Source organism: Chiloscyllium punctatum, chromosome 42 (genome assembly GCF_047496795.1).
Source record: "Chiloscyllium punctatum isolate Juve2018m chromosome 42, sChiPun1.3, whole genome shotgun sequence".
NCBI lineage: Eukaryota > Metazoa > Chordata > Chondrichthyes > Orectolobiformes > Hemiscylliidae > Chiloscyllium > Chiloscyllium punctatum.
The window spans coordinates 12,505,265-12,530,743 of record NC_092780.1 but is presented as its reverse complement, the minus strand read 5'-3'; the positions used below and the strand labels follow the sequence as shown (position 1 = coordinate 12,530,743).

The 25,479-nt window shown below is 41.6% G+C and overlaps 1 protein-coding gene across 1 annotated transcript in view; it reads left to right on the top strand.

Annotated features, from left to right (window-relative positions):
• The first annotated feature begins 7,735 nt into the window (after positions 1-7,735).
• LOC140465737 (gasdermin-A2-like) overlaps positions 7,736-25,479 on the top strand; it is a 64,547-nt gene continuing 46,803 nt past the window's right edge. The window contains exon 1 of the mRNA XM_072561413.1: positions 7,736-7,817. The gene's annotated coding sequence lies outside the window, so the exon portion shown is untranslated. The remainder of the gene's footprint in view (positions 7,818-25,479) is intronic.

Below are 25,479 nucleotides of genomic sequence, written 5' to 3'. Positions count from 1 at the left end.
ATGTGCCTGGTACAGCAAGAGAGTGTCCTCCTTGCTGCTGTTTGCTCACTCCCTTTCCCTTTGGCATCCTTCCCAGTCCCAAATATGAACAAATATCTGTTCTCAAAGTTTTAAATTAACAATTCTCTCACAGCAGTTAGCCAGGGATGGCAAAAAACACCAAGATGCCTTGACTGTTAGGCAGAGCCGTCCATGGCAGTTCTAATGAATCACTGTCATCTTGCCGAGTCCTGTTGGATCTTTTTAATGGACGTGTTATCCTTCATTACTAATTTTGGTGATTTGTCTTTCTGTACCCTCATGTCCCTTCACTGCTTTACTCATTTAGACACATAGTTCCACCGAGGAAAATTTGCTCTGTGAATATGATGGTGGATCTTGGAAGGGGTTGGGTCCTAGTCACAACATAAGTGAGGTTGTTTTAATCTCAGATCTTTGTAAGTTTGCTTTTTTATCCTATGAATTGGTTACACTTTTAGACTTAGGACAAACTTACACAGCAGCATCTTACACTAGCCTCTTTCTGTCATGTGATCTCTTATGTTACTACTGATGTATCTTACCAACAATTTGAGTATTAAATCTTAGTTCTACAGAGGGATGTAGACAGGTTCAGTGAGTGGGCAAAAGTTTGACAGGTATAAAATAAGGTGGAAAAATGTGAGTTTATACACTTTGACAGGGAGAATAGAGGAGCTGAAAATTATTTAAATTGAGAAGGACTGCAGAAACAAGGGAATTTTGGGAATCCTCATGCATGAATCACAAAACCCTCGCATATGAGCTCATCACGCAATAGAGAAAGTATGTGGAATGTTTGCCTTTATTTCAAAGGGAACAGAGTATAAAAATTGGGAAGTCTTGCTAAAAATGTACAAGGCACTACTTAAATCACACCTGGAATCTTGTGAACTGTTTTGGTCCCCCTTACTTAAGGAAAGATATACTGGCATTGAAGGACCGTCGCTCCAAAAGCTAGTGTGCTTCCAATTAAACCTGTTGGACTATAACCTGGTGTTGTGTGATTTTTAACTTTGTACACCCCAGTCCAACACCGGCATCTCCAAATCATGACTGGTATTGGAAGCAGTCCCAGGTATTGAGAGATTTTGGAAGCAACTTAGAAGAATCAGAGGAGACCTTATTGACACATATACAATTCTTAGAGGACTTGACAGACTAGATGCTTCTCCTTGTGGGAGAATCTAGGACCAGCAGGCATCTTCTCAGAGATGTCAGAGAACAGAGAACAGAGAAGAGGAAGTATTTCTTCACCCAGACGGTTATGAGTCTGTGGAATTCTTCCTCACAGATAGCTGTTGAGGCTGATTGTTCAAGAGTATGTCCAGGACTGAGATAGACAGTTTTTAATCAGTGAGGGAATCAAGGAGTTTACTGAAAAGACAGGTGTGTAGAGTTGAAGGTTACCAGATCAACTGAAAGGCAGAGCAGACTCAATGGACCAAACGGCCTGATTGTGCTGCTACGTCTAGTCTTATAGCTTGACAGTTGTCTTCCTATCAACTGTCCCAAATCATATTCACCCCTGTATTGAAACCATTAGTTAATTGTACCTCAATTCTGCAAGTTTATTCATGTCTTTCTGTATTTTCTCTCTGCATAAATCTCCAACTGCGTGTCATCAGCAAAGTTTGAAATTGTCCTGTCAGCTTTGGAGTTCACATTAGTTATGCAGGTGTTGTGCAACATTGGTCCACTGCTGATTCTTGTGCAATACCACTTCATACTTTTTACCTTTAACCCCTGCTGCCCACCTTGCACTTCTTTGACCAAGATTTGGATCATATGTCTTACCAGCTTGTTGTCCCCTTTTGTCTTGCTACACACCTGAGACACACCATGAGATTTGTTATTAACTCAACGGAGCCACAAAATATAAATGGCTGTGTTGTAGGTTCATATCAAGTCAACATGCTGTCCCATTTCAGTTGAAATTGAAGGAAAGGAATGTAAGCGTTGGTGTGCCCTGATTGACTGAACATCAGAATTGATACTCGCCAGACTGCTGGTCACGTGGTATAAACAGCCTTGTATTCTTTCAATGATGCATCAGCAGTTGTTGCAGGGATAGGCTTGAGGACCAAAACAACAACTAATGCATTTACATTGCAACTTCAATGTCTTAATATATTCCAAAGCACTTGTAGGACTTAGGAACAAGACTAAGCCATTCAGAGCTTTGACCCTGCTCAGTCATTCAATAAGATCAGCGTTGACCTGATTGTGGTCTCAACCTCACTTTCCTGTCCATCTTTGAGTTTTCTGTCAATAAAAAATGTATTGAATGCTACCCTGTATAAATTCATTGACACAACTTTCACTACTTTATGGAGACTAAACTTCCACAGACTAACAACCCTCTAAGAAACAAAATATTCTCCTCATCTTCATCTGAAAAGGGGAAGGTCATTCTTCACCTGTGTCCCCACAGTCTAGTCTCCCCTGCAAGAACAAACATCCTCTTGGTATCCACTTTACTCAGTCCACTTGGGACTTCACGTGTTTCAATATGATTCTCCTACATTCTTCTAAATGGGAGTGAATTCAAACAAAATTTGACACCTAGCCACAGAAGATGATATTTGGACAGGAGATCAAAAACTTTGGTTTAAAAGGAGCATCTCAAAGGAAGAGAAAGAGAGATGGAGAGATTTATAAGGCAAATTTCGGAGCTGGATGTAGGTTTACTTGCTGAGCTGGGAGGTTCGTTTTCAGATGTTTCATCACCATACTAGGTAATATCTTCAGTGAACCTCTGAATGAAGCATTGGTGGTGTAGCCCAGTTTCTATTTATAAGTTTGAGTTTCTGAGGGTTGGTGATATCATTTCCTGTGGTGATATCATTTCTTATAGCTCACTGAAGATGTTACCTAGTATGGTGACGAAACATCTGAAAACAAACCTTCCAGCCCAGAGAGCAAACTTACATCCAGAACCTCAACCTGACCTATAAATCTTCTCAAAACCTGCTAGCAAGTTTCAGAGCTTTAGAAAGATAAAGACTGGTAATTCAGAACCCCAGGGTAATGTTCTGAGGACATGGTTCAAATCCCAACAGGGCACATGGTGAAATTTGAATTCAATAAAAAAATCTAGAATAAAAAAAGCTAGCCTAATGACTAACCATCGTCAATTGTCATAAAGCACAACTGGTTCACTAAAGTCCTTATGTCAAAAGATCTGCTGTTCTCACCTGGTCTGACCGACATATAAGTCCAGATCCACAACAATGTAGTTTATTCTTTATTGTCCTCAGGACAATTAGGGATGAGTAATAAATGTCAGCCCAGCCAGAGACACTAATGTCCCATAACAAATTAAGAAGAGGCATGGTTGCAATTAAAATTGAAATTGCAACCCACCAGCTCAGCAGACCAAATTTGGGGATGCGTAGAGATCACAGAGAGTTGTAGAGACATATGAGGTTATTGTAAAAGAAGGCAAAGAATTTTAAAATTGACATGGTGGAAGCAGGGTAAACTGAGATTTAATCTTCTTGCTGTCCCTGGCCTGATGAGAACATCAGCTGCAGGGCAGATAAGGACTTTGACCGACAGCACTTGGTGCCCTTATTATGTAAGTAAAACATATTGTAAAGGATAGGGGGAATATAATAGTACTTCTCCAAGGCAGAGTGTCTTGGACCTGGACCTTATAGCCGAGAGGTAAGCACCCTACCAGTGTACCACAACAGGCCTTTTCAAAGCTATTTCATTTGTCAACTGAACTATCTGGATAAAATTGAACAACCTTTAATAAATAACGGGTGTTAAACAAGGGGAGAGTTCAGCAGCTGCACCTCATGGGACAGCTCAGTGACTAATCAGTGGTAGGCTTGGCTTGCTTTATAAAAATCTCATTTTGGAAGAAATCATTTGCAAAGCAGCAGGTAACATATCTGAATGTTTTGTTATAATCAGTGGGAGGCTGGAAGCTCTCCACACATAATGTACAGGCAATAGAGACCTGCAAAGGCCATATTTGAAATTGGATTTTTATTTGATCCCATCAATATTAACATAATGGGTGAGCTCTTCTTGCAAGTTTGTGCTGCTGGAGGTGGGATCAGTTTAGAATTTCAATCATTGCCTTGACTCCCCCCTCCCCAAGTATCTTTTTTACTGAAGTAAATAGGAGAAGGCATGTTAAAGAAGTATATCTTAGAGTGGGAAAGTTCATGGCTGCATATTCACTGGGACACATAAAAAGAGACAGAAAAGCTCTGAAGTTTATTTCATTTTCATACACATTCATTTCCACACGATCACAAAGACCACCTATTTTAATACTCGTGATGTGGGGCAGAATCTTGTTGAAGTGGTCGGGTCTTGTTAGCTGGCTGGAGAACCAGTGAGTTATCGAGGGGGCAAGGGCAATTATAATGCGATTAGGCAAGAATTAGGATGCATAGAATAGGGTAGCAAAATGCAGGGGATGCAGATAATAGAAATGTGGAGCTGGTTTAAGGAACAGATATTGCGTGTCCTTAATAAGTATGTCCCTGTCAGGCAAGGAGGAAGTGATAAGGTAAGGGAACTGTGGTTTACTACAGAAATTGCACCTCTTGTTAACAAGAAGAAGGAAGCTTATGTGTTGATGAGGCAAGATGGTTCAGATGAGGTGATGGAGAGTTACAGATCAGCTAGGAAGGATTTAAAGAGAGAGTTAAGAAGAGCAAAGAGAGGACACAAGCAGTCTTTAGCAAATAGAATAAAGGAGAATCTTAAAGCTTTCTGTAGGTGTGTGAGGAATAAAAGAATGATTAGGGTAGGAATACGGCCAGTAAAAGACACAAGTGGGAAGTTGAGTGTGGACCCTGTAGAGGTTGGAGGGGTGCTAAATGGACATTTCTCATTGGTGTTCACTCAGGAAAAGGAGAATATTGTAGAGGAGAAGAATGAGGTACGAGATATTAAACTAGAAAGGATCGAGGTTAGTTACGAACAGGTGTTATCAATTCTAGAAGGAGTGAAAGTAGACAAGTCCCCTGGGCCAGATGGGATTTATTCGAGGATTCTCTGGGAAGCTAGAGAGGAGATAGAAGAGCCTTTGGCTTTAATATTTGAATCATCATTTTCTATAGGTTTAGTACCAGAAGACTAGAGGATTGCAAATGTTGTGCCCTTGTTCAAGAAGGGCAGCAGAGATGACCCAGGTAATTATAGACCAGTGAGCCTTATTTCTGTTGTAGGAAAGGTTTTGGAAAGGATTACAAGAGATAAGATTTATAATCATCTAGCAAGCAACAATTTGATTTCAGATAGTCAACATGGTTTTGTCAAGGGCGGGTCATGTTCACAAACCTCATTGAGTTTTTTGAGAAGGTGACCAAGAATGTAGATGAGGGTAGGGCAGTTGACGTGGTATACATGGACTTCAGTAAAGCCTTTGATAAGGTTCCACATGGTAGGCTGTTGGAGAAAATGCAGAGGCATGGAATTGAGGGTGATTTAGCAGTTTTGATTAGAAACTGGCTTTATGAAAGAAGGCAGCGAGTGGTGGTTGATGGCAAATATTCAGTCTGGAGTCCGGTTACTAGTGGAGTGCCACAAGAATCTGTTTGGGACCACTGCTGTTCGTCATTTTTATAAATGACTTAGATGCAGGCATAGGTGGATGGATTAGTAAATTTGCAGATGACACTAAAGTTGGTGGAGTAGTGGACAGTTTGGAAGAATGTTATAGGTTGCAGGAAGACTTGGATAAACTGCAGAACTGGGTTGAGAGGTGGCAAATGGAGTTCAATGCAGCTAAATATCAGGTGATGCACTTTGGGAAGAATAACAGGAAGGCAGAGTACCAGGTCAATGGAAAGATTCTTGGTAGTGTGGATGTGCAGAGGGATCTTGAAGTCCATTTACATAGATCCCTGAAAGTTGCAACCCAGGTGGATAGTGCTGTTAAGAAGGCATACGGTGTGTTAGGTTTCATTGGTAGAGGGATTGAGTTCCAGAGCCGTAATATTATGCTGCAACTATACAAAATGCTGGTGCGGCCACACTTGGAATATTGTGTACAATTCTGGTCCCCATATTTCTGGAAGGATGTGGAAGCATTGGAAAAGGTACAGAGAAGATTTACCAGGATGTTGCCTAGTCTGGATGGAAGGTCTTATGAGGAAAGGCTGAAAGACTTGGGTCGTTTCTCATTGGAAAGAAGAAGGCTAAGAGGGATTTGATAGAGACATACAAGATGATAGAGGATTAGATGGGGTAGACAGTGAAAGTCTTTTTTCCTAGGATGATGACATCAGCTTGTACGAGGGAGTATAACTACAAATTGAAGGGTGATAGATTTAAGACAGATGTCAGAGGCACGTTCTTTACGCAGCGAGTGGGAAGGGCATGGAATGCCCAACCTGCCAATGTAGTTAATTCAGCCACATTAGGGAGATTTAAACAATCCTTCGACAAGCACATGGATGATTTTGGGATAGTGTAGGGGGATGAGCTGAGAATAGTTCACAGGTCGGCGCAACATCGAGGGTCAAAGGGCCTGTTCTGTGCTGTATTGTTCTATGTTCTATGAGACACTCTTTAAGAAAAGACTGCTACATCTAACACAATCAGACACTGGCAAAGCTGCAAATTAGGAATTAAGGTAGAGTGGATGGACAGGTAGCTGAGGAAATTCAATGTAGAGAAGTATGGCATGATGTACTTTAGTAGGAAGAACATTGAAAGACAATGTAAAATGGTGGGGACAATTCTAAGGAGGGTGCAAGTTTAGAGAGACCTGGTTGTATATGTGTACAGATTCAGGTTGTAAGTTTGCTCGGTGAAAGTGAGGACTGCAGATGCTGGAGATTAGAATCGAGAGTGTGGTGCTGGAAAAGCACAGTAGGTCAAGCAGAATCCAGGGACCAGGAGAATCAATGTTTCAGGCAAAGGCCCTTCATCAGCCTCTGGTAAAGCCAAGGTTCATGGATGATGTTACTTAGCATGGTGACGAAACATTTGAAAACAAACCCACCAGCTCAGTGAGCAAAAGTACATCCTGAACCTCAACCTGAGCTACAAGTCTTCTCAAAAATCGTATGTGTACCGATTATTGAAGGTGGCAGTACAGGTAGAGGGAACAGTTAAAAACCATATAGCTTCATTAATAGGAGCACAGATAATAAGAGCAAAGTGGTGTTGCAGAACTTGTACAAGGTATTCAGTTGTGTAGAGATTTGGGTGCCATGTTATAGGAAGAATGTGCATGTTTTGGAAAGAGTGGAGAAGAGATTTACTAGAATGCTTCCAGGGATGAGGATAGATTAACAAGCCTAGAGGCAAGAAGGCAAAGAGGAGATCTGATAGAAGTTTTCAAAATCATGAGCAGGCTGGCGAGATTGGATAGGGGGAAACTGTTCCCATCCATAAAAAGCTTGTGAATGAGACAGCACAGATGGAAAGTGTTTGGAAATACAGGCAAATGTGAAACAAACCATCCAGCAGACCTGGAATAGGCTGTCTGGGAGTATTGAGGTTCAGTTGAGGCATTCAAGAGACCATTGGCTAATTATTGATTAGAAACAATGTGCAAGGGTATGGGGAAGGGCAGGAGAACAGCATTAAGTCATGATGTTCATTTGGTGATCTCGCGTGGCCACATTCAATGCGTAATACTTCAGAGATTCTGTGGAGAGTTGGAGCTGCTTCCTGAAACTGGTCAGGCTGTTCATCTGTTCCATCGCAGAAATTGTATCTAACCGCTTCCTGTGTAATTGTTCAGAGTTAGCACGCACTTTGAAACCAGACCGTGAATAAACAAGTTGCTGAAGGGAGCACGGTTCATCTCTTACTCCAAGGTAAGCCTCTGAGGTAAGGAGCATTTTGTCTCCGGTGTTGTCCTGTGTCTTTCTTTAGACAGGCTTTTCCCTTTCAATTCAGTTTTTTTTTAAAAAAAGGCCATTCCACAGCCAATGACAACTATTTCCCTTACTGGTAAAATCTCCGTAGATAATTCAGTACTTATACAATGTGCTGTCTCATTGAGGAAGTTGACTTGGAGGAGCATTGTCATTTGATCACCACTCTGTTACCCTCTCTGATTTAAATGAGGGATGGGCTTGAACAAATGTGTTAAATTTTCCCCTCTCACCCTAAACCTATGTCCTCTATTTCTGGATTTCCCCAAACCAGGGAAAAGGCCTTGTCTATTTACCCTATCCATGCTTCTCATGATTTTATAAAGATCTATAAGGTCATCCCCTCAGCCTCCGACATTCCAGGGAAAATAGCCCAGCCTTTTCAGCCTCTCCCTGAAGCTCAAACCTTCCAATGCTAGCAACATCTTGTAAATCTTTTCTGAACACTTTCAAATTGCACAATATCCTTCCGACAGGAAGGGAGACCAGAAGCGTAATTGGAATGAGCTTCCAGAGGAAGTGGTGGATGCTGGTACAATTACAACATTTAAAAGGCATATGGATGGGTACATGAATAGGAAGGCTTTAGAGGGATATGGGCCAAGTGCTGGCAAATGAGACCAGATTAATTTAGGATATCTGGTCAGCATGGACGAGTTGGACCAGAGGGTCTGTTAATGCTGTACAGCTCTATGCCTCTAGAAATAAAGGGCAGAGCCCCAGAAGAAGAGAAATAAAAAAATTTGCTGAACACAGTTATTTTATCATCTGCTTTCCTGCTTTGAACAAGGAAGGCAAGGACAGCAGCATTAAATTCCTGAAAGTGTGAAGTGTAAGTGGATTATTTGACCTGATAGTACCAACAGTGTTTTTAAGTCACAGTTTAAGTGACTACAGTCAAACGGCAGGTACCATCGGAGCGTATACTGAAGAGTTGGTAAGTGGATTGATACAAAGTCCCAATGGCGATCAATTTTCCACTATTAATACACCATTCAAGGGGTATATTATGATGAAGATTTTATATTTGCTAAGTTTTATCCTTTACCAGGATAAATGCCCTAAACATTTCCTGTGTATTTTTCAATCTGAGAAATGGTGACGAGTGATAGTCACAGCATGGAATCTCGTAAACTTTGAAATTTCTACGAAGCCAAAACCAAAGAATTTCTCAGTCTGTCTACCATGGCCGGAAGGTATCGAGAGACTGCCCTTTCCAGCCAGGCCCAATCCCTGGACCCAACTCTAACACTATCACTAAGCAGCAGCCCCACCCGGAGAGTCTTGAACAACCTCCAAAATCTTCAAACCATCATCACTGAAGTTTCTCATTCCTGGAGCAATCTTGTTTCTGCACTGTCTTCAATGTATTCATATCTTTCTTGGAATTGGCACAATACTCCAACTGAGGGCTAATGCATTTCTTATACAAATTCAGCATCATCTCTTTGCTCTTGTACTCTCTGTCCCTATTAATAAAGTCAAGGACACTGTCTGCTCTATTCGTTGTTCTCTCTCCCTGTTCTGTCATCTTCAATGATCTATGCACATATACATCCAGATGCTGCTGTTCCTGCATTTCCTTTTGAATTATACCCCTTATTTTATATTGTCTTTCAATGATTTTCTGATCAAAGTCAGTACCTGATCAAGGAAGGGTCTGGGGTATCTGTTGAAAGCTACTCCCCTGACTTTACTTCAGGATCCACTGCCCTCTGTCCCCACAATCCCCAACCCCAGAAACCCCAATACCCTCCCAAACCATACATCATACTGACTTAGAACTATATTGTTGTTCCTACATTGTTGATAGATCAGAATCCTGGAATTCAACTGAGTCTGAGGCTTTCAAGGCTAATGGCAAGACTTTGGTGCAGGTGCAGAAGAGATTAATGAGAGCAGGACTGAGACTTCAGTTTATGGTTAAACTAGATAAGCTAGAGTTATTTTCTTTAAAGAAAAGATGACTATGGGGAGACATAATAGAGTTATTGGAAATTATGAGGGGCTTTTCATACAATAAATAGAGAAAAACTAGTCCCAGCTCAGAAGGACATAGATTTAAGGTGATTGGCAAAAGTACCAGAAGAGACTTGAGCCAACATTTTATTATGTAGTGAGTTGTTGTGATCTGGAATGCAGAAAGGATAGCAGATTAATTTATAACTTTCAAACGTTAATTGGATAAAAACGTGGTGAAAAGAAGACTACAAATGTTTGAGGAAAGAGCTGGGAGTGAGACCAATTATTGAGCTGTACCACTGATGGGTAAAATGCTGTCCTCTGTGTTGTACCATTAACCAATTTGGGGATTGAAATTTAAGGCACAAGGATTAAATACAGCAACTTGAATCACAATTCCAAAAGATTTAGCGTTAGTTTTTTTTTTAGATAGAGACCTTTAAAGTCACAGGAAGGAAGGCCGGTAGACATGAAAACCCAAATACTTTTAAACCTGCAGCTATGTGACAGGTTTTATCTTTCTGTCAGGATTGATGACAGTAATGACCATAAATCTGCTTTTCAATCATACAGAACTCATCTCCCTGAGGATTGTTTTACTTATTGCCCTGTCAGACAAGGCATTCACACTCTGCTGAATTTGTGGTTGACATATTGAAGATGTATTTTAAAAGAACATCTTTTGAACAGAAGAATCTGTTTTCGAAAGCATCCTTTCTCCCTTTAAATAAATGGCTCAATCTATGCTACATTGAATATCCCTGAAGTCTTTGCATATGAATGATCTATATACTGAGGGCAAAGCTAGATAGTGAGGAGAAAGGCTAGAGGATGTGGTGACAGGGTGAAATGTTATTGGTGGGAGGAGAATCAAGTGGAACTTGAAAAGACCACAAATACAGACTAATCATCCTGTTTCTGTGCTTTAATTCAATGTAATCAGATCAAATATATTTGTAATTTCCAAATGGAGAAGTTTCTGTATGCTAAAATTCTCATTTAGTTCATTGTCGGTTGACTATTAATCCTAAAGAAGTTTAAATTCCGGACAATATTCGCAATCGCTACTATCATTCAAGTGATGGACTGCAGAACATATTTTGAATGGGGTGTTAGTGGGAATCACTTAGAGTCATAGAGTCCTAGAAACAGACTCTTCGGTCCGACCTGTCCATGCCGGCCAGATATCCCAACTCAATCTAGTTCCACCTGCCAGCACCTGGCCCATATCCCCCCCAAACCCTTCCAATTCATATACCTATCCAGATGCCTTTTAAATGTTGCAATTGTACCAGCCTCCACCACTTCTTCTGGCAGCCCATTCCATACACACACATACCACCATCTGTGTGAAAAAGTTGCCCCTTAGGTCTCTTTTATATTTTTCCCCCTCTCACCCTAAACCTATGTCCTCTAGTTCTGGACTCCCCCACCCCAGGGAAAAGACTTGCCTATTTACCCTATCCATGCCCCTCATGATTTTATAAACCTCTATAAGGTCACCCCTTAGCCGCTGATGCTCCAGGGAAAGCAGCACGACCTTATTTAACCTCTCCCTATAGCTCAAATCCTCCGTCCCTAGCAGCATCCTTGTAAATCTTTTCTGAACCCTTTCAGGTTTCACAACATCCTTCCGATAGGAAGGAGACCAGAATAGCCAGCAATATTCCAAAAGTGGCTTAACCAATGCCCTGTACAGCTGCAACATGACCTCCCAACTCCTATACCCAATACTCTGACAATAAAAGAAAGCATACCAAACGTCTTCTTCACTATCCTACATACCTGCGACTCTACTTTCAAGGAGCTATGAACCTGCACTCCAAGGTTTCCTTGTTCAGCAATACTCTCTGGGATTTTACCATTAAGTATATAATTCTGGATTAGTGGTGCTAGAAAAGCACAGCAGTTCAGGCAGCATCCGAGGAGCAGTAAAATCGACGTTTCAGGCAAAAGCCCTTCATCAGGAATACAGGCAGAGTGCCTGAAAGGTGGAGAGATAAATGAGAGGAGAGTGGGGGTGGGGAGAAAGTAGCATAGAGTACAATAAGTGAGTGGGGGAGGGGATGAAGGTGATAGGTCAGAGAGGAGGGTGGAGTGGATAGGTGGAAAAGAAGATAGGCAGGTAGGACAAGTTATGGGTTTCATCAAGAATACAGGCAGAGTGCCTGAAGGATGGAGAGATAAATGAGAGGAGGGTGGGGGTGGGGAGAAATCTGCAGTCATTGTTTTTACCCATTTAGTGTATAGGTCCTGCTAAGATTTGCTTTCCCAAAATGTCGCACCTCGCAATTATCTAAATTAAACTCAATCTGACAATTCTCAGCCCATTGGCTCATCTAATAAAGATCCTGTTGTAATCTGAGGTAACCTTCTTTGCTGTCCACTACACCTCCAATTTTGGTGTCTTCTGTAAACTTACTAACTATACCTCTTAAGTTCACATAAATGATAAAATGTAGTGGACCCAGCACTGATCCTTGTGGCACCCCACTGGTCACAGGCCTCCAGTTTGAATAACAATCCTCCACCACCACCCTCTGTCTTCTACCTTTGAGTCAGTTCTGTATCCAAATGGCTAGTTCTCCCTATATTCCATGAGATCTAACCTTGCTAACCAGTCTCCCATGGGGAACCTTGTCAAACGCCTTACTGAAGTCCGTATAGATCACATTGACCACTCTGCCCTCATCAATCTTCTTTGTTACTTCTTCAAAAAAACTCAAATAAGTAGTTTGTGAGACATGATTTCCGATGTACAAAGCCATGTTGACGATCCCTAATCAGTCTTTCCCTTTCCAAGTACATGTACATCCTGTCCCTCAGGATTCCCTCCAACAACTTGCCCACTATCGAGGTCAGGCTCACCGGTCTATAGTTCCCTGGCTTGTCCTTATCACCCTTCTTAAACAGTGGCACCACGTTAGCCAACCTCCAGTCTTCCGGCACCTCACCTGTGACTTTCAGTGATGCAAATATCTCAGCAAGAGGCCCAGGAATCACTTCCCTAGCTTCCCACAGAGTTCGAGGATACACCTGATCAGGTCTTGGGAATTTATCCGCTTTTACGCGTTTAAAAACATCCAGCACTTCCTCCTCTGTAATATTGACACTTTTCAAGATATCACCATCTATTTCTCTACATTCTATACCTTCCATGCCATTTTCCACAGTAAACACTGATGCAAAATTCTCGTTTAGTATCTCCCCTATCTCCTGCGGCTCCACACAAAGGCCACCTTGCTGATCTTTGAGGGGCACTATTCTCTCCCTAGTTACCCTTTTGGCCTTAATGTATTTGTAAAAATCCTTTGGATCCTCCTTAATTCTTTTTGCCAAAGCTATTTCATGTCTCCTTTTCTCCCTCCTGATTTCCCTCTTAAGTATACTCCTACTGACTTTATATTCTTCTAAGGATTCACTCGATCTATCCTGTCTATGCCTGACCTATGCTTCCTTTTTTTTCTTAACCAAACCCTCAATTTCTCTAGTCATCCAGCATTGCCTATACCTATCAGCTTTCCCTTTCACCCTAACAGGAATATACGGTCGCTGGACTCTCGTTATCTCGTTTCTGAAGATTTCCCATTTTCCACTTGTCCCTTTACCTGCAATCATCTGCCCCCAGTCAGCTTTTGAAAGTTCTTGCCTAATACCGTCAAAATTGGCCTCTCTCCAATTTAGAACTACAACTTTTAGATCTGGTCTCTCCTTTTCCATCACTATTTTAAATCTAATAGAATTATGGTGGCTGGCCCCAAAGTGCCCCCCTCCACTGACACCTCAGTCACCTGCCCTGGCTTATTTCCCAAAAGTAGGTCAAGTTTTGCACCTTCTCTAGTAGGTACATCCACATACTGAATCAGAAAATTTTCTTGTACATGCTTAACAAATTCCTCTTCCTCTCCATCTAAACTCTTAACACTATGGCAGTCCCAGTCTATGTTTGGAAAGTTAAAATCTCCTGCCATAACTACCCTATTATTCTTTCAGATAACTGAGATCTCTTTACAAATTTGTTTCTCAATTTCCCTCTGACTATTGGGGGGGGGTCTATAATACAATCCCAATAAGGGGATCATCCCTTTCTTATTGCTGAGTTCCACCCAGATAACCTTCCTGGATGTATTTCTGGGAATTTCCTCCCTATGTACAGCTGAAATGCTATCCCTTATCAAAAACGTCAGTCCCCCCCTCTCTTATCCTATCTCTTTGCAATGGTTGTAGGGAAAATTAACCCTCAAAGGGCCCTGGGGAATGATCAGCTCTAAGAGCTGTTGAGAAGGTCACCATTTTGCCAGAGATGATTTTAAACACCTGTCAGTGGGAATTTCCTGGGGGATTCCCTTGATTCGATCTCATCATGTTGCTAGTGAAGTATTGTAATTCTCCTCGTATAATACTCCCTTCGGTACCAATACTCTCCTTGTATATCAGCCCCCTTCCCTGTACCATAACCCTCCCAACTTATCATCGCTTCCAGTATTGAAAATCCTAGAGTACCATCCCCTCCAAACCAAACTCTCCTCTCACAACATTCATCCCAGAAACATAACTGTCAGTGTATGAAATTCCTCCCTTACTGTAACTTTCCCTCACTTTCAGTATAACATCCAGATAACATCAAGCTGCATGTTAAAGATCTTCTTTCAATGCAGGTTAATCTTGTGGTAAATAATCTAAGAAAGAGTTCAGAAGAAACTGTGTTACCCAGAGACTGGTAAACTATCAAACTTGCTACATGTAGAACACAGTTGAAATCTGATTCAACATTTAAGTAAGATTAGGGTCAATCAAGCATAGGAGAGGGAAGTTGTTTATGGAGTCAGAGGAGATAGGGGAAGTGCTAAGTAAATACTTTTCATCGGGTTTCACACGAGTAAAAGACAATGTGGTCGAGGAGAACACTGAGATACAGGCCACTAGACTAAATGGGATTGAGTTGCATAAGACGGAGGTATTAGCAATTCTGGAAAGTGTAAAAAATAGATAAGTCTCCTGGGCCAGATGGGATTTATCCTAGGATTCTCTGGGAAGTCAGGGAGGAGATTGCCAAGCCTTTGGCTTTGATGTTTATGTCATCATTGTCTTCAGGAATAGTGGCAGAAGACTGGAGGATAGTAGATGTTGTTCCCTTGTTCAAGAAGGTGAGTAGAGACAATCCTGGAAATTATAGATCTGTGAGCCTTACTTTGGTTGTGGGTAAAGTGTTGGAAAAGGTTAGAAGAGATCGAGTGTATAATCATCTAGAAAGGAGTAAGTTGATTAGGGATAGTCAACACGGTTTTGTGAAGGGTAGGTCGTGCCTCACAAACCTTACTGAGTTCTTTGAAAAGGTGACCAAACAGGCGGATGAGGGTAAAGCAGTTGATGTGGTGTATATGGATTTCAGTAAGGCATTTGATAAGGTTCCCCACAGTGGGCTGTTGTGCAAAATACAGAAGTATGGGATAGAGGGTGACGTAATCAGAAGTTGGTTAGCTGAAAGAAGTCAAAGGGTGGTGGTTGATGGGAAATATTTATCCTGGAGTTCAGTTACTAGTGGGGTACCGCAAGCATCTGTTTTGCATCCATTGTTGTTTGTCATTTTTATAAATGACCTGGATGAGGGCATAGAAGAATGGGTTAGTAAATTTGTGGATGACATTTAGGTCGGTAGAGTTGTGGATAGTGACGAAGGATGTTGTAGGTTTCAGAGAGCTATAGATAAGGTGCAGAGCTGGGCTGAGAGGTGGCAAATGGAGTTTAATGTGGAAAAGTGAGAGGTGATTCACTTTGGAAGGAGTAACAGGAATGCAGAGTACTGGGCTAATGGTAAAATTCTTGGTAGTGTAGATGAGCAGAGAGATCTCAGTGTCCAGGTACATAGATCCTTGAAAGTTGCCACCCAGGTTGATATGGTTGTTAAGAAGGCATACGATGTAGTTAGCTTTTATTGGTAGAGGGATCGAGTTTAGGAACCATGAGATCATCCTGTGGTTATACAAAACTCTGGTGCGGCTACATTTTGAGTATTGGGTATAGTTCTGGTCACCACATTGTAGGAAGGATATGGAAGCTTTGGAAAGAGGAGATTTACTGGGATGTTGCCTGGTATGGAGGGAAGGTCTTATGAGGAAAGGCTGAGGGACATGAGGCTGTTTTCATTAGAGAGAAGAAGGTTGAGAGGTGACTTAATTGAGACACATAAGATAATCAGAGGGTTAGATAGGGTGGACAGGGAGATCCTTTTTCCTCGGATGGCAATGACTAGCATGAGGGGACATAGCTTTAAATTGAGGGGTGATAGATATAGGACAGATGTCAGAGGTGGTAGGGGCGTGGAACGCACTGCCTACAACAGTAGTAGACTCACCAACTTTAGGCATTTAAATGGTGGTTGGAAAGGCATATGGACGAGAATGGAATAGTGTAGGTTAGATGGCTTCAGATTGGTCTCACAGGTCGGCGCAACATCAAGGGCTGAAATATTCTATGTATCTATACATGAAATGTACACAGTACCGATTGAGTACAATGTGTGTTGTAACGGGTTGTGAATGGCAGCAGTACTTTCATAGTCTACAGTGCAAATTACAATGGATTCTGCATCGTCACCAATGGCTGATTACAAACTTAGCACAATTTCTGCAAATAGTTTTGTAACATTATCACAGCATGTAATTATAAATGGTACTTGAGAATATCAAACGAAATGTTCGGTTGCACCATTTCTGCATTCATTTGTCTTCAGCTGGCATAGACACAAGCACAGGGAATGCCTCTGTACTCCTCTCTGCTTCTTGACCTTTCTTTCCTGCTTCTGGACACTAACTGTGACCTAGATTTTGGTCATCAAACCTAAGACATCCCCAGAGGAAAACACGTAAAATAGGAAAGGAATGTATTAGTCATACTGGATCCTCATGTATGAGTATTAGTCATACTCATACATGAGATAAATCAGACCAATATGTGCTATTCCCCAGGTTTACTGGTTTTATCTTCCAGGTCCTTAAGTCAGTCATTCATATTTTGTTTTATAATCCTCCTCTGAAGTGCTTTAGTTAAAGGTGCTACAGTGAGAGTTGGGATAATTGGTCTTTTCCTGATTAGCAAGATGTAACTAGTTGGCACGGATGGGGGTTAGTTGCCCCAGACTTTGTTTCTCAGGCCCCAACTACAGTAGTTATAATCTTTATTCATAACTTGAATGCAGGGATAGAATGTACTATAGCCACGTTTGCAGATGATACTGAAATAGGTGGGAAAGCAAATTGCAACAAAGAAATAATAAATTGACAGATGGATATGGTTGGGTTAGGTGAATGGTTCAAACTTTGGCAGAGAAGTTTAACTTGGATAAGTGTGAGGTTACCCATGTTGGTTCAAAGGAATAGAAAGGTAACTTATTGGAGCAAAACCTCAGAATGCTTCAGTGCAGAGGGATCTGGGTGTCATTGTGAATGAATCACAGAAAACTAGTATGCAGGTATGGCAGGTAATAAAGAAGGCAAGCAAAATTTTGGCATCTATTGCTAAAGCACTGGAGTGGAAAAGTAGGGAGTGTTGTTTCAAGTGGACAAGGCATTAATAAGTCATCACCTGGAGTACTGTGTGCTATTTTGGTCCCTTTAATTGAGGAGGGATGAAGCTGCATTGGAGGCAGTTCAGAGGAGGTTCACTCGATTAATTCCAGAGATGAGGAGTTTGTCTTATGAAGAGAGATTGAGCAGTTTAGATGTGTCTAGAGTTTAGAAGAATGAAAGGAGATCTATTTGTGTGTTATAAAAAATGCTAAAGGGGATTGGAAAATCAGACGAAGCACGTTTCTTCATGTCAGACGAACTAGAATGAGAGATCATAGTTTTAAGCTAAGGGGTAGCAGATTTAAAACAAGGAACAGGAGAAATTATTCCTCGAATAGGATCATGAATCTGTGGAATTCACTGCCACAAAGTGTGGTGAATACTGGGACATTGTGTAAGGAAGAAATAGACAGATTTTTAATTAGGAATGGGTTAAAGGGTTATAGGAAGGAGCAGGAAAGTGGGGTTGAGGCTGAGATGAAATCAGCCATGATCATACTGCATGGCAGAGAAGAATTGAGAGTCTGAACTCCCTACTCCTGCTCCTAGTTCGTATGTGCTTATAGATTGTTGCTTGATGCTGGTCTTAGTGTGAATCATGTTTTAGGTTCATCTTCAGAAGAAATAAGGCGCTCACTCTGGGGAAAGATCAAAAGAGGTCTTGCGGAGACCAGTCAGAACTTTGAAATAGAAGCAGAAAATTCTGGAAGAATACTGAGTTAAATAATTCTGATGAAGGTCTTCGACATTAAATGCTAATTCTGTTGCTCTCTCCACTGATGCTGTGATACCTGCTGAGTTTCTTCAGCAGCTTTGCCTTGTATTTCCAAACCTGCAGCAGCTGCAACATTGTGTTCGATTCTGTACCAAGCAGGAGGCTTTGTGAGTAATTAGATCCATTTCTCAGATCTAATGGAACAGAAGCTGTGCAGGTGTTTCTGCGGTTTACTTTTCCATTCAGCCAGTTCCAGTTGAGAAGCTGGATCACATTAGAAACACCGCACCCAGCTTCAAAAAGAAATCTTGTGCCAACAAACTCTTTAATTAGCATCGCCCATTGCTCATTATAATACTGATAGCACACACAAAAAAAACCAGTCACACACATGCAGCAACTCTCTTGGACTGAGGCCCAGATGGTGTCTGATTAAAAATGTGTTTCATTTCACTGGTTTAAAGGGAGTGCTGCCTTCTGACTGTCTTTACAGGTGCATCAATCTGGCTTCAGAGAAGAAATCTATGTAGTAGAGGTTGGCATGGTGTCAGTCAAACTTGGATTTATAGATTTGACTCCACTGATGCATGTTTATGTACCAGGACCTATACCATCACCGGTAATTAGACTTTATGCACTTTTGTTCCCTCACAATTTGTCTAATTTTATGCTTTTGGTATTAAAAGTAAATTTAAACTGATAATTTTATCTCATGGCTGTGCATGATTTTGACCAAGATGGCACACAATTTTGTGTGAAAATGCAGATTCAGATTGCAGTCAGCTCAAGGAGTCACAGAGTCATAGAAATGTACAGCAGGGAAATACACCCTTCGGTCCAACTTGTCCATGCCAACCAGAGATCCTAAATAAATCTAGACCAATGTGCCAGCATTTAAATCATCTCCCTCTAAACCCTTCCTATTCATGTACCCAACCAGATGCCTTTTAAATGTTGCAATTGTATCAGCCTCCACCATTTCCTCTGGCAACACATTCCATACATATACCACCCTCTGTGAGAAAATGTTGCCCTTTGGGTCATTTTTAAATCTTTCCCTGCTCACCTTAAACTTCTCGTTTTCGACCTCCCCACTCCAAGGAAAAGACCTTGTCTTTTTACCTTATCCATGCCCCTCATGATTTTATAAACCTCTATAAGGTCACTTCTCAGCCTCTGATGCTCCAGGGAAAATAGCCCCAGCCTATTCAACCACTCCCTGTAGCTCAAACCCTCCAACCTTGGCAACTTCCTTGTAAATCTTTTTCGAACCGTTTCAAGTTTTACAACATCCTTCCTATAGCAGGGTGTCCAGAATTGCACACTATATTCAAAAAGTGGCCTAAATAATGTCTTGTACAGGCACAACATGACATCTCAACCCCTATACTCAATGCACTGACCAATAATGACAAGCATACCAAACACCTTCTTCATTATCCTGTCTACCTGGGACTCTATTCTCTAGGAGTTTCGCACTCGAAGGTCTTTTTGTTCAGTAACACTCCCCAGGACTTTACCATTAAGTGATTAAATCCTGCCCTGATTTGCTTTTCCAAAAAACAGCACCTCGCATTTACCTAAATTAAACTCCATCTGTCATTCCTCGGCTCATTGGCCCATCTGATCAAGGTCCCATTGTACTCTGAGGTAACCGTCTTCGCTGTCCAATGCACCCCTAATTTTGATATCATCTGCAAACTTACGAACCATATCTCTTACATTCACATCTAAATCATTTGTATAAATGACAAAAAGCAGTGGACCCAGCACCAATCCTTGTGGCACAACGTTGGTCACAGGCCTCCAGTCTGAAAAGTACCCTCCACCATCACCCTCTGTCTTCTTTCTTTGAGCCAATTCTACATCCAGATGATTAGCTCTCTCTGTATTCCATGAGATCTAACCTTGCTAATAAGTCTACCATGCGGAACTTTGTCGAAGGCCTTACTGAAGTCCATATAGATCACATCCACCACTCCATCTTCATCCATTCTCTTCAAACAAACTCAATTAAGTTAGTGAGACACTACTTCCTGTGTACAAAGCCATCTTGGTTATCCCTAATCAGTCTTTGCCTTTCCAAGTACATGTAAATCCTGTCCCTCAGCATTCCCTCCAACAACTTGCCCACTACCAGCGTCAGGCTCACTGGTCTATAGTTCCCTGGCTTTTCCTTACCGCCTTTCTTAAATAGTGACATCACGTCAGCCAACCTTCAGTCTTCCCGAAACTCACCAGTAGCTATTAATGACAGAAATATCTCAGCAAGAGGCCCAGCAATCACTTCCCGAGCTCCCCATAGATTTCTAAAGTACACCTCATCATGTTCCAGGGATTTATCCACCTTTACGCGTTTTAAGACTAGGTGGGTGTAAATGAATCCGAAGGTTTTTAACTATGTTATCTGCCTCATCACAACTGAGATTAGTCCAGCAAGAAACTGAGATGAATATAACGATATACAAATAATTTGGCAGGTTATAAATGCTTAGCCAGTAGATGTTTCACATTATTTTTATTCATGATTCAAGCTAAAAACTTCCCTCTGTTTGTAATTATCGCTGCACTTTAATCAGTGACAATGTTCAAGAAAGAAACTTGCTTTTCTACAGTGTCTTTATGTGAAGATGAAGCAAGATGCTTCACAGAGACAAATTCAGACAAAAAAGAATGTTGAGTCAAAGAAAGCAGTATTGTGACAGGTCATCAAGAGTTAGACGAAGGGCAAGGTTTGCAAAGTGGAAGAGGCAGGTAAGTTAAAGAAGGAATTTCCAGATTTTCAGATCTAAACAGATAAAGGCATATAATAAGTGGTGAGTCAAAGAGAAGAGGGGTTCACACAAGCCACAGACAGAGGAAAGGGAGTTCTGGAGCAAGTGCACAAATGGGTTGAAAAATGAGGGTGATATTTTTGGAGGTTTGGCAGACAGTGAAGCTTAAGAAGGACAAGGGATTTGTAAAATGTGGATTGGCATTTTTAATAATTCCTTCATGGGATGTGAGCATTAATGGTAAGACCTACATTTGTTGTCCATCCCTTGAGAACAGCCAAAAGTCAACCACATTACTGTGGACCTGGATTTGCCTCATCAGATAAGGATTAAAGTTGATTTTATTCTTTTGTGGGCATTTCTGACTGGCCAGTATTTATAGCTCATCCCTAGTTGCCCTTGAGAAGATGGTGGTAAGCTGCCTCTTGAACCGCTGCAGTCCGTGCATTGTGGGTTGACCCACAATGTCCTTAGGGAGGGTATTCCAGGATTTAGACCCAGTGACAGTGAAGGAACCATAATATATTTCCAAGTTAGGACGATGAGTGACTTGGAGGTCAACTTGCAGGTGGTGGTGTTCCCATGTATCTGCTGCCCTTGTCCTTCTAGATGGAAGTGGTCATGCTTTTGGAAGATGCTGTCTAAGGATCTTGGTGAACGTCTGCAGTGCATCTTGCAGATGGTACACTACTGAACAGCAGGGGAGGGACTGGATGCTTGTAGATATGGTACCAATCACATGTTTTGCTTTGTCCTAAATGGTGCCAAACTTCTTGAGTGTTTATGGAGCTGCACCCAACCAGGCAAGTGGGAAGTATTCCATCCCACTCCTGACCTGTGCCTTGTGGATGGTGGCTAGGTTTTGGGGAGGCAGAAGGTGAGATATTTCTAAAGGAGAATAAAACCAGAAGAATTTTACAATTGGTGATAGTTTCATGGTTGCCATCACTTAGACTAGATTTTAATTCCAATAATTTTACAATTAATTGAACTTAAATAGCGCCATTTGCAATAGTGGGTTTTAAACCAGTGTCCTTCTGGTACAACATCATTGCGTAACCGTTTCCTCTGTACAGGTGTGTGCATGTATGTGGATAATGTACATTTATGTTGGGTAATACTGTAAGGTTATACTCATTTCTTTTAGGTTTGTGCATGAGTGTGTTGGCAAGTTTCACACGCATGACTATAACACGTTGCTGTGTTACTTTATAATTAAATAAATATCATATATTTATGATGTTGTCTGGTATGAAGGGAAGGTCCTATGAGGTAAAACTGAGGGACTTGAGGCTGTTTTTGTTAGAGAGAAGAAGGTTGAGAGGTGCCTTAATTGAGACATAAAAGATAATCAGAGGGTTAGATAGGGTGGACAGTGAAATCCTTTGTCCTTAGATGGTGATAGCGAGCATGAGGGGACATAGCTTTAAATTGAGGGGTGAGAGATATAGGACCGACATCAGTGGTAGTTTCTTTACTCAGAGAGCAGCAGGGACATGGAACGCACTGCTTGCAACAGTAATAGACTCACCAACTTTAAGTCTGGATTAGAGTGGTGCTGGAAAAGCACAGGTCAGGCAGCATCTGAGGAGCAGGAAAATCAACATTTCGGGCAAAAGCCCTTCATCGGGAAAAGAGGCAGGGTGCCTGTAGAGTGGAGAAATAAATGAGAAGGGGGTGGGGGTGGAATTGGGGAGAAAGTACAATAGGTGAATGGAGGTGATAGGTCAGAGAAGGGGTTAGGAGAAGGTAGCAAAAGTACTTCCCCCACCTCACCCCAAATGAGGAAACTGGTGAACTCCAGTTTCCTCATTTCCCCTTCCCCCACCTCACCCCAGCTCCAACCTTCCAGCTCAGCACTGCCCTCATGACCTGTCCCACCTGCCTATCTTCCTTCCACCTATCCACTCCACCCTCCTCTCTGACCTATCACCTTCATCCCCACCCCCATTCACCCATTGTACTTTTTGCTACCTTCCCCCAACCTCCTCTCTGACCTATCACCTCCATCCCCACCCCCATTCACCTATTGTATTCTATGCTACTTTCTCTCCACCCCCACTCCCACCCCCCTCTCATTTATCTCTCCACTCTGCAGGCACCCTGTCTCTATTCCTGATGAAGGGGATTTTGTCCAAAACATCCATTTCCCTGCTCATCGGATGCTGCCTGACCTGCTGTGCTCTTCCAGCACCACTCTAATCTAGATTCTGGTTTCCAGCATCTGCAGTCCTTGTTTTTACCTCACCAACTTTAAGGGCATTTACATGCTCATTGGATGGACACATGGATGAAAACAGAATAGTGTAGGTTAGATGGGGCTTCAGATTGGTTCCACAGGTTGGAGCAACATTGAGGGCCGAAGGGCCTGTACTTCACTGCAACGTCCTATGTTCTATATCAATATTACAGAGTAAATGAACCAATTAGCTGGTATTTAATGACTTTAAAATGTATTTCTAAGTCTGGTTGGCACTGTGACAATCCATACTGCACAAATCTCCTCTTTGAAGCTTGTTTGAAGGCTTTTGTTCAGCATCTTATATCTCTAGGCCTCGTTTGAATATCATTCCTCTTTGTTGCTCATTATCTTAATACTTGCTGAGAATTGTTTTGGCAGGCATTGATTTGTTGGTGGAAATAATGATTTCACTGCTACTTTTGTCTGATGGGAAATGCTTATAATGAGCTCTCTTTCACTATTCATTTGATGAGGTCTTGAAATGCCAGAGGTGAAATGAGGGGCGTCCGGCAAGCGATCTCTAGTGGGAAAGTTGTTGTGATCTATTCCGAATTCTGAGATCTCAACAACTGGCAAGTCCTCCTTATTTTGGTACTTGGTGCAAAATGGTTGTGTTGCAATCATGCGACACATGATGAGACTTGAAATGTATGTGGTTTGTTGACAGATATTGTGCAGTATCCGGTGGTTGAATCTGTGTATTCTATTCAGGGTCAATGGCATTATATTTCACACCATTTTGCAATTCTGTAAAATAAAGAAGAGGGATGAGGCAGATTTTTATTGTCAGTCGATTGCATTCTCAATGGCTTTGATTCTAACCCTTACACCTTTTAGAAGCTGGGAGATCAGGGAGGGTGTAAAAATTCTTTGAGGAGGTAACTAACAGGCTAAGTAAAGAGGAAGCAATGGTTGTAATATATTTGGATTTTCAGAAGGTGTTTGATAAGGTACCACATTTTAGTTTACTTAATAAAATAAAAGTCCATAGCGTTGGAAGTCAGTTGTTATCGTTGATACAGGATTGACTAACTAATAAAAGACAGAATTGGGATAAGTGAGGCATTTTTAGGATTTCAGTTTGTACCTAGTGGTGTGACACAAGGATCAGTGCTGGGCCACAATTATTTACAATACATTAATGACTTAGATGAGGAAAGTAAATGCCAAGATTGCATATGACACAAAAATAGCAGTAAGGCAAATGGTGAGGATGCCACAAAGAGTCTGTAGAGGGATAGAGACAAGAGAGTGGGCAAAAACTCGGAATATAATGTGGGAAAATGTGAGATTATACACTTTGGCAGTAAGAAAATAGGAGTTGAATATTATTTAAATGGGAAAAGACTGCAAAAAACTACAGTACAGAGGGAATTAGGAGCCCTTATCCATGAATCACAAAAAGCATCCAAGTTCAGCAGGCACCAGGGCAAAAATAATGTTTGCCTCTATTTCAAAAGGGATGGTGTATAAAAGGAGGGAGGTTTTGCTAAAACTGCACAAGGCACTAACATACCACAGCTGGGATACTGTGAACCATTTGAATTCCTTAATCTAAGGAAAGGTATACTGGCAGTAGAAGCAGTCCAGAGAAAGTTCACCAGGCTTATGGCAGATATAGAGGGACTGTCTTTTAAGGAGAGGTTGAGTAGATTGGGCCTGTACTCATTGGAATACAGAAGAATGAGAGATGACCTTATTGAAACATGCAAGATTCTTAGGGATTTGACAGGGTAGATGTAGAATTATTTTTTCCCTTGTGTGCAAGTCCAGGACCAGACGGCATAATCACAGGATAAGGCATTGCACTTTTAAGACAGAGATGAGGAGGAATTTCTTCTCTCAGTGGATCGTCAATCTCTGGAACCCTTTACCACAGAGGGTCACCGAGGCGGGGTCATTAAATATGTGGTTACTGGGAAAAGGCAGGAAATTGAAGCTGATGATTTTCAGATCAGACTCAATCTCCTTGAATGGTAGAGTAGACTAAATGGGCTGATACAGCCCCATCTGTATCCTGAACAGGGCCTATTAGCCTACATATACTCTTACGCATTATGGCATTAAAAACTCAGAAGCAGGAAACCCAACGACACTCTGTGCCCCATTCAGGATACAGATGGGGCTCCTGCAAAATGTACCCAAAAGACACGGCCCTATCACTGAAATGTAACAGGAAGTGGAACTGTCAGGTTACAGGCTGGTTACTGAGCCCATCGTCTGTGTGCCCATCACCCTCCCCAGCTCATAGTTAATGCTGAGTTAGTGGTGCGTCTTGTCATTTTTCTACCTATTTTTATCACGTCCACTTGATCTTATCTGTCAATGGTTTTGCTTGATA